Raw genomic sequence first — 7443 nt, forward strand, 5'->3', positions numbered from 1 at the left:
ATAAATTTCATCTGCATTTTTATTTTGAGGCGAGACTGTGTTGGTTAGTTCTTTCCTACAAATTGTGAAACTTAACTGTGCTTTTCTGAGAATATAACAACACTCTTGATTGTTAAAGAAGTGTGTGATGAAGTGAACCATGACATTGAGCTGTGATTGCTGTGCCAGTAGTTAATCTGGGATTAGTGGTGGATTTGCTGTAACCCTGACTGCTATTCATGGCTGTCATCTATCCTGGGTTACCCTGCATGTGGGACCTTTTGTGTCTGTGTAACTTCTGGACCAAAGTTGGAAAAAGGGCAGTCTTCACCCATCCTGGTCCAGGGGGAAGATGCCTTCTAGAGTTCTCCTCTACCCACCAACACTCTAGATATTATTTTCACACTTTTTCAATAGTTGCTTAAGGTAAGGTGTCTGAGGTATTTCCCTGTCCCTTGAGGTCTCATAACCTAAATTTGTACCTGAGCATAATAATTCACCTCTTTGGTCAGTCTGGTCACTCTTGAGTACCCTAGGGCCTGCTCTGGACCCCACAAGCAAAGTCCTTAGCCACAAGCTAGCCATGTGAGGATCCTTTTGGCTTACAAAGGGTTAGGCAAATGCCAGCATTTATCTTCTCAAGGATTACCTGAGAGCTCATAACAAACTCTCTCTAGGGTACTAGCCCTAGGAATCTTGTTTTCTAATCTCTTTTCCTTCAGGGTGAGTGGCAAGCTCCCAGGTATCTTTGCAGCGTCCATATGCAAATGAGCTCTTCAGTATTGTCTCTTCCTGAGTTTTAAGCCCATGCTGTTTTCTGTTGACAGCTTCCTACTACAGATCCCTTCAGGTCTGAGAATCCTGGTGATGGGAAGCATATCCTGTCACACTGAGGAAATAAAGGGTTAATTAGCTTGCCCAAGATCACAAGGGAGAGCAACAGGATTCAAACTGGTCTTTTCTGGTTCTCAGCCTAATTCTCTAACCACTAGGCTACTCTTCCACTTGAAGATGCTTGAAGAAAATAACTGTTCAGTGAGATTTGATGTTAAAAAGTAAAAACGTATATACCAATGAATTCTTGTGCCTAGAATGAACAGCAGTGAGGCAAAAAAAATAGCAGGGTGAGGCATACACAAATAACAGGGTGACCACTAGACACAATGCAAAAAGCAAAGTCAACATAGATCCGGGATCTCAAAATCCCTCCTTGAAGGCCGCAATCCAGTCGGGTTTTCAGGATTTCCCCAATGAATATGCATTGAAAGCAGTGCATACACATAGATATCATACATATTCATTGGGGAAATCCTGAAAACCCGACTGGATTGCGGCCCTCAAGGAGGAACTTTGAGACCCCTGACATAGATTAACCTACTTCGTATAGCCAAAAAGCAAAGAAAATGATAGTGATAGGATCCCTCCATTCTTCTTTCTTCATTGCTTGAACATCCATTTATCAGTGACCTGTGCAGTCTATCTCAAAACTCCAGCAGAGTTGCAAGCCCCTGTCCTGGTTTATAGCCAGCACACACTTAGCCAGCAATTCCAACAACACTCTGCTTTTCCTTATGGCTCCTGCTCCTTGAACCTCTGTTCTATGATTTACTGTAAGGAAACTCCATCACCAACACCAACACACTTCTGTTATGTGGAACTTTTTCTCTTTGAGTCTTAGACCTCCACAACCAATGAGATCCATTCTCCAGAGCCCAGGTGCTTTGCAGGGGGGCAGAGAGAGGAAAAGGCATTTCTCAAAAGCTTTGTTAACCAGAAACTCCTTCCATAACATTATCCATTAGACTTAGAGAGTGGCATCTAATGGTGTGCCTTCCAATATGAATAAATTGCTGCCAGTGGTTGTGGGACCCCTCCCTGGAGCCACTTAAGACATGAAAAATTAGACAGAAAGGCTGAAACTTATATATCAGTAAAACCATTAGGCGTAATATTCAGCTGGCAGCAGTTAGCTTTTTTTTAGACACTGATTGCAGCCACCAAATATTATGCCCGAATATTCAAGGTTGGGCCCTAGCTGGGTACCAGCATTAAATATCTGGGTATGTGTGGCCTTCCAGCCCTTAACCAGATAAGTGCCAATATGTAGCCCTTAACTGGTTAAACTAAATCAGCCAAAGATAGAACTGCTGTTCATGAGGTCATATTTTACTGGTTAACTTAACTAGTTACGGCTGAATACCAGAACTTCTCTGGTTAAGTGCTGACTCTGACCCCGGGTCCACCCACACAATAGGTTTCAGCTTTAGCAGTTAGAGGTAATATCCAGTGACATTATCCCCCAGGGCCTGCTCAGTGCCAGTTAACTTGGCAAGAGATTCTTATCCATGTAATGGCTTAGAACAGGGGTGCCCAACCTTTTGGCTTCCCTGGGCCGCATTGGCCGAAGAAAATGTTTCTGGGGCCGCACATATGCGCAAACGCTGCAGCAAGACAGAGGAGGGAGCCGGCAAAACAGTAAACACCCAGGGGCAGTAGAGGAAAACACTGCATCGCTCTCGACCGGGGCTGCACAAAATACTTCACTGGATCGCATGCGGCCCTCGGGCCACAGGTTGGACACCCCTGGCTTAGAATATCAATTCCATCTATTGAACAGGATTTCGGCTCTGTAGACAAATTCCATCCACAGAACTCCTGGAGCAAAGCATCACCTGTAAAACATAAGGTTAAGCAAAGACACTCTATATTGAATAAAATATTAAAGCAATAATAAGGGTACATCATACAACTGAAAGAAAAGAGGTTTAAAAAAAAAAAAACCCAGCCAGGCGTAATATTTTTGGTTTCTTTTTCTTTTTTGGTGGTTTTATTTTCAGCTACATATAGAAATAATGCAGGGTCTTCACTCTCTCCAAGAGCTAATATTAATCAGCAGTGTTTACTATTTAGAATTATATCTATAGAAAGGAACAAATATCTTTCAATTATGCATTAAAGAAGTCCATTAGTGCAGGCCTTGACACATTTTCTTAGGACCTAGGAGCCATGCTTGTTATGACGAATTATGAGGGTGAATCTAAAATTAAAGGCAATTATTAAATTATGCAATAACCAGAACAGAGCTAACGAAATGCAACATATGTACTCGTATATTACTTGTTGGATAGTTTGTCCATACACAGTGCAGCGCTCGGCCTTTCATCGTGTGGCAGCCACTGCATGATTGCACCATCGAAGAACAACGCGTGCAGTAGTGCACTTTCTGTGGGCAGAGGGAGTGAAACCTGTGGAAATTTACCATCTGATACTGACTCAGTATGGACATAGTAGCATGAATCGATGAAAGGTTTATGAGTGGGCAAAAAGGTTTAAAGTTGGAAGAACAGGTGCAACCAACGAAGGTCATTCTGGTTACCCATCAACATCATACACACATTGACAGGGTGGATGCCTTGATTAGAGAAGACCGATGGGTAACGGTGTCTCAGCTGGCTGCAAATGTGGATATCAACTATGGATCTGCATTTAACATAGTAACATAGTAGATGACGGCAGATAAAGACCCGAATGGTCCATCCAGTCTGCCCAATCTGATTCAATTTAAATTATTATTATTTTTTTTTCTTCTTAGCTATTTCTGGGCGAGAATCCAAAGCTTTACCCGGTACTGTGCTTGGGTTCCAACTGCCGAAATCTCTGTTAAGACTTACTCCAGCCCATCTACACCCTCCCAGCCATTGAAGCCCTCCCCTGCCCATCCTCCTCCAAACGGCCATACACAGACGCAGACCGTACAAGTCTGCCCAGTAACTGGCCTAGTTCAATCTTTAATATTATTTTCTGATTCTAAATCTTCTGTGTTCATCCCACTCTTCTTTGAACTCAGTCACAGTTTTACTCTCCACCACCTCTCTCGGGAGCGCATTCCAGGCATCCACTACCCTCTCCGTAAAGTAGAATTTCCTAACATTGCCCCTGAATCTACCACCCCTCAACCTCAAACTATGTCCTCTGGTTTTACCATTTTCCTTTCTCTGGAAAAGATTTTGTTCTACGTTAATACCCTTTAAGTATTTGAACGTCTGAATCATATCTCCCCTGTCTCTCCTTTCCTCTAGGGTATCCATATTCAGGGCTTCCAGTCTCTCCTCATACGTCTTCTGGCGCAAGCCTCCTATCATTTTCGTCGCCCTTTGCCATAATGCATGATGACTTGGGACGCAGGAAAGTCTGCGCACGATGGGTTCACAAACAGCTTACTGATCTGCAAGTTTCGACCCAGTTCCTGAGACGATAAGAAGAAGATCCGAGTGTTCTGGAGAGAATTGTCACTGGAGAGCAAAAGACAAAGTTGGATGAAGTAAAGGAAGTAGTGCTCACCTGGCTTTGGGAGCAGACAAAAAAAACTGCAGAACAATACGACAAATGTGTTGTCTTGCATGGGGACTATGTGGAAAAGTGCTCACAGTTACTTCTATTAAAGCTGTTAAATGTATTTTGCCTTTATTTTTTGATTTACCCTCATATTTATTTATTTATGTTCATGTATATATCGCACATATTGTGTTCAAAGTAGAGAATGACATGGGGGGAAAAATTTGTCCCCGTCTCCGCGAGCTTGTCCCTGTCCCATCCCCGTGAGCTCCATCCCCATCCCCATCCCCTTCCCATCACCGTTAGCTCGGTCCCTGTCACTGCCCCCACATATATTCCTCACCAAAGTGTACAGCGTCTGTTCCTCTCCACCCCCCCTTTGCCTGGTCCAGCAGTCCCCTCCCTGGCTCCTGTCTACCCTGTCCAGCAGCTCCCTCCCTTCTTTCCCCTTAGCTTTACTGGCTTACTTTAATTTTAAGAACATAAGAATAGCCTTACTGGTTCAGACCAATGGTTCATCAAGCCCAGTAGCCCGTTCTCATGGTGGCCTATCCAGGTCCCTAGTACCTGGCCAAAACCCAAGGAGTAACAACATTCCATGCGGAATCCCCAAAGAGTAGCAAGATTCCAGAATCTAAAAGAGTATCAAGATTCCGGAACCCAAAGAGTAGCAACATTCCATGCTACCGATCCAGGGTAAGCAGTGGCTTCCCCCATCTTTCTCAATAACAGACTACGGACTTTTCCTGCAGGAAATTGTCCAAACCTTTCTTACAACCAGCTACCCATTTCCCTTTTGTATCCTGATATTTGCTAGGTTTCTAAGGTTCCCAAGCTTAAAAGCACTATATGAACTGCCTTTATGGCTTTTCCAGCCCCAGCCAATCCATGAAGCAGAGTCCTGATACCAGGTACCAAACCCAGATCTTCTGCACAGCACTAGCCACCAAATCACCAAGTCAGCCTACCATAATATGCATGTGTGTGCATTGTACCTTTAAAACCCTCCTCGTCCACCATGACTGTGTAGTCCTCTGAAGTTTCTGTCAAGCTGAAGAATTTGCATTTGCTGCGCTGGCACAGGAAGAGGAGCTTGATGAGCGGGTGAGTGTACAGCCAGAGGCTGTTCTTCTCGACATTCGTCACCTGCTGCACACGGTGATCCATGAGCTGTAGCGCCATGGCCAGCCCTGGGCCAGCTCCAGAGTCCGCCGCACCGCGGATCATTGACTGCCTTGCTTCTGCTTTAGAGCGGCCTAACTAGTCGCCCATCGAGCCCAGCACAGAAGCCAAACCCTGAACCTTTCGGTTCTCTATTCCTGCCAGAGCCTTGAAGTCGCGTGCGGCTGCCAGAAAGTCCTCCTCTGATGCAACCGGAAACAGGAAGTTGCGTCAGAGGAGGACTTTCCTGCAGCCACATATGACTTCAAGGCTCCAGCGGCTTGTTAAGAATTAAATAAAAATAAGCCAGGGAAGACGGGAGGGAGATGCCTGGACCACGATTCGGAGGAAGGAAGCTGCTGGACCACGTGATCCTCAGTTAACTGCGGGGACAAGGCCATTCGCCGCCCCATGGAGTGGCAAATGACCTTCTCCTCATCCCCATGGCGACCAGTTTTTTTTTCATTCCCGTTTCGGCGGGTTACCCGTGGCTACCCATGGCTAGCCACGGATAACACTCACGTGTCATTCTCTAGTTCAACACCATCAATCCACAAACGTCATATAATAAACTTCAAAGTGCCTAATTTCTAAGTGATCTTTTTTCAGATAATTTCTAAGTACCTCTATGGCATTTTATGGTTCTGTTTAAATCAGGTGACTCATTAACCACTTCACTGATGACATCAGTTCAGTGGGAGGAGCCTAAACTAATGTCATCCATTCTATTTCTAAATTTAATCCTCCTGGATGCACCGTATTCAGAGTGTATATCCAGCCATATGTGGAATCCTCCCAACAGAGACATCAAGATTAAAGCTCGTATGCTAACTACATGCAAATCTCATAATGTAGTTTATGCCATCACATGCCCATGCGGGCTCATATATGTGGGGAGAAGTAGTAGACCAGTGTACATTAGACTAAATGAACACAAGTCACGTATAGCTACAGAGAGCATCCAGGCACCTCTAGTCCAGCACTGGATGGAAAAAGCTCACACCATAGATGATTTAAGATGGAGGGTCATAGATTGTATAAAAGAAGGGTGGGAGGGTGGTTACATTGAGAACAGATTAAATTTCAAAGAACAACGCTGGATATACACTCTGAATACGGTGCATCCAGGAGGATTAAATTTAGAAATAGAATGGATGACACTAGTTTAGGCTCCTCCCACTGAACTGATGTCATCAGTGAGGTGGTTAATGAGTCACCTGATTTAAACAGAACCAAAAAATGCCATAGAGGTACTTAGAAATTATCTGAAAAAAGATCACTTAGAAATTAGGCACTTTGAAGTTTATTATATGCCGTTGTGGACTGATGGTGTATATTACATAGACAACTTCATAAACAACATTGGGCTATTTTAATACATTCTCTAGTTGAAAGCATAGTACAGCTGTAGGGAAGGAGAGGATAAGAAGCTACTGCTCTCTCCATCCCTCACCCATCTACAGTGTATCTGACAATGGTGAGGGACTTTAGGCTGCAGTAGCAGGGGTAATAGGAGAGAGGCCAGAACTGCAGCTGCTAAGGGTGGGTGAGGGGTGCATCCACCCAGCTACCCCCAGTTGCTGCAGCCTAAAGCCTCTTTTGGCCAGCTATTTAGCCATCCCAGAAGCAGCCCTGGAGTCACAACTCCTGCACTCTCTAAATCCCGTTCCCTGCCTCATCCCAAAGTAGACTTTCTTTATTCTTCTCAGCTTCTGGAACTTGCTTCGACGTTCCTATCACCATTTTTTTTTGGGGGGGGGCCATGACCCCCTTGGCCCCCCCATTCTAATGCCTATGTCACCAGGCCCTGGCTCCTCCCCAGCCCTTGATTGGACCACTTTTTGGAGGGCTAGTCAGAGCCGATATTCAGTGTCACTGCTCATCTTAGTGCCACTGAATATCGACAGTTTGGCGGCCATAAGTGATTTACGCAGGCTAGAATCTCACTGGCCCACTTAAATCTCTCTG

This window comes from Geotrypetes seraphini, chromosome 3 (genome assembly GCF_902459505.1).
Source record: "Geotrypetes seraphini chromosome 3, aGeoSer1.1, whole genome shotgun sequence".
In the NCBI taxonomy this organism is placed as follows: domain Eukaryota; kingdom Metazoa; phylum Chordata; class Amphibia; order Gymnophiona; family Dermophiidae; genus Geotrypetes; species Geotrypetes seraphini.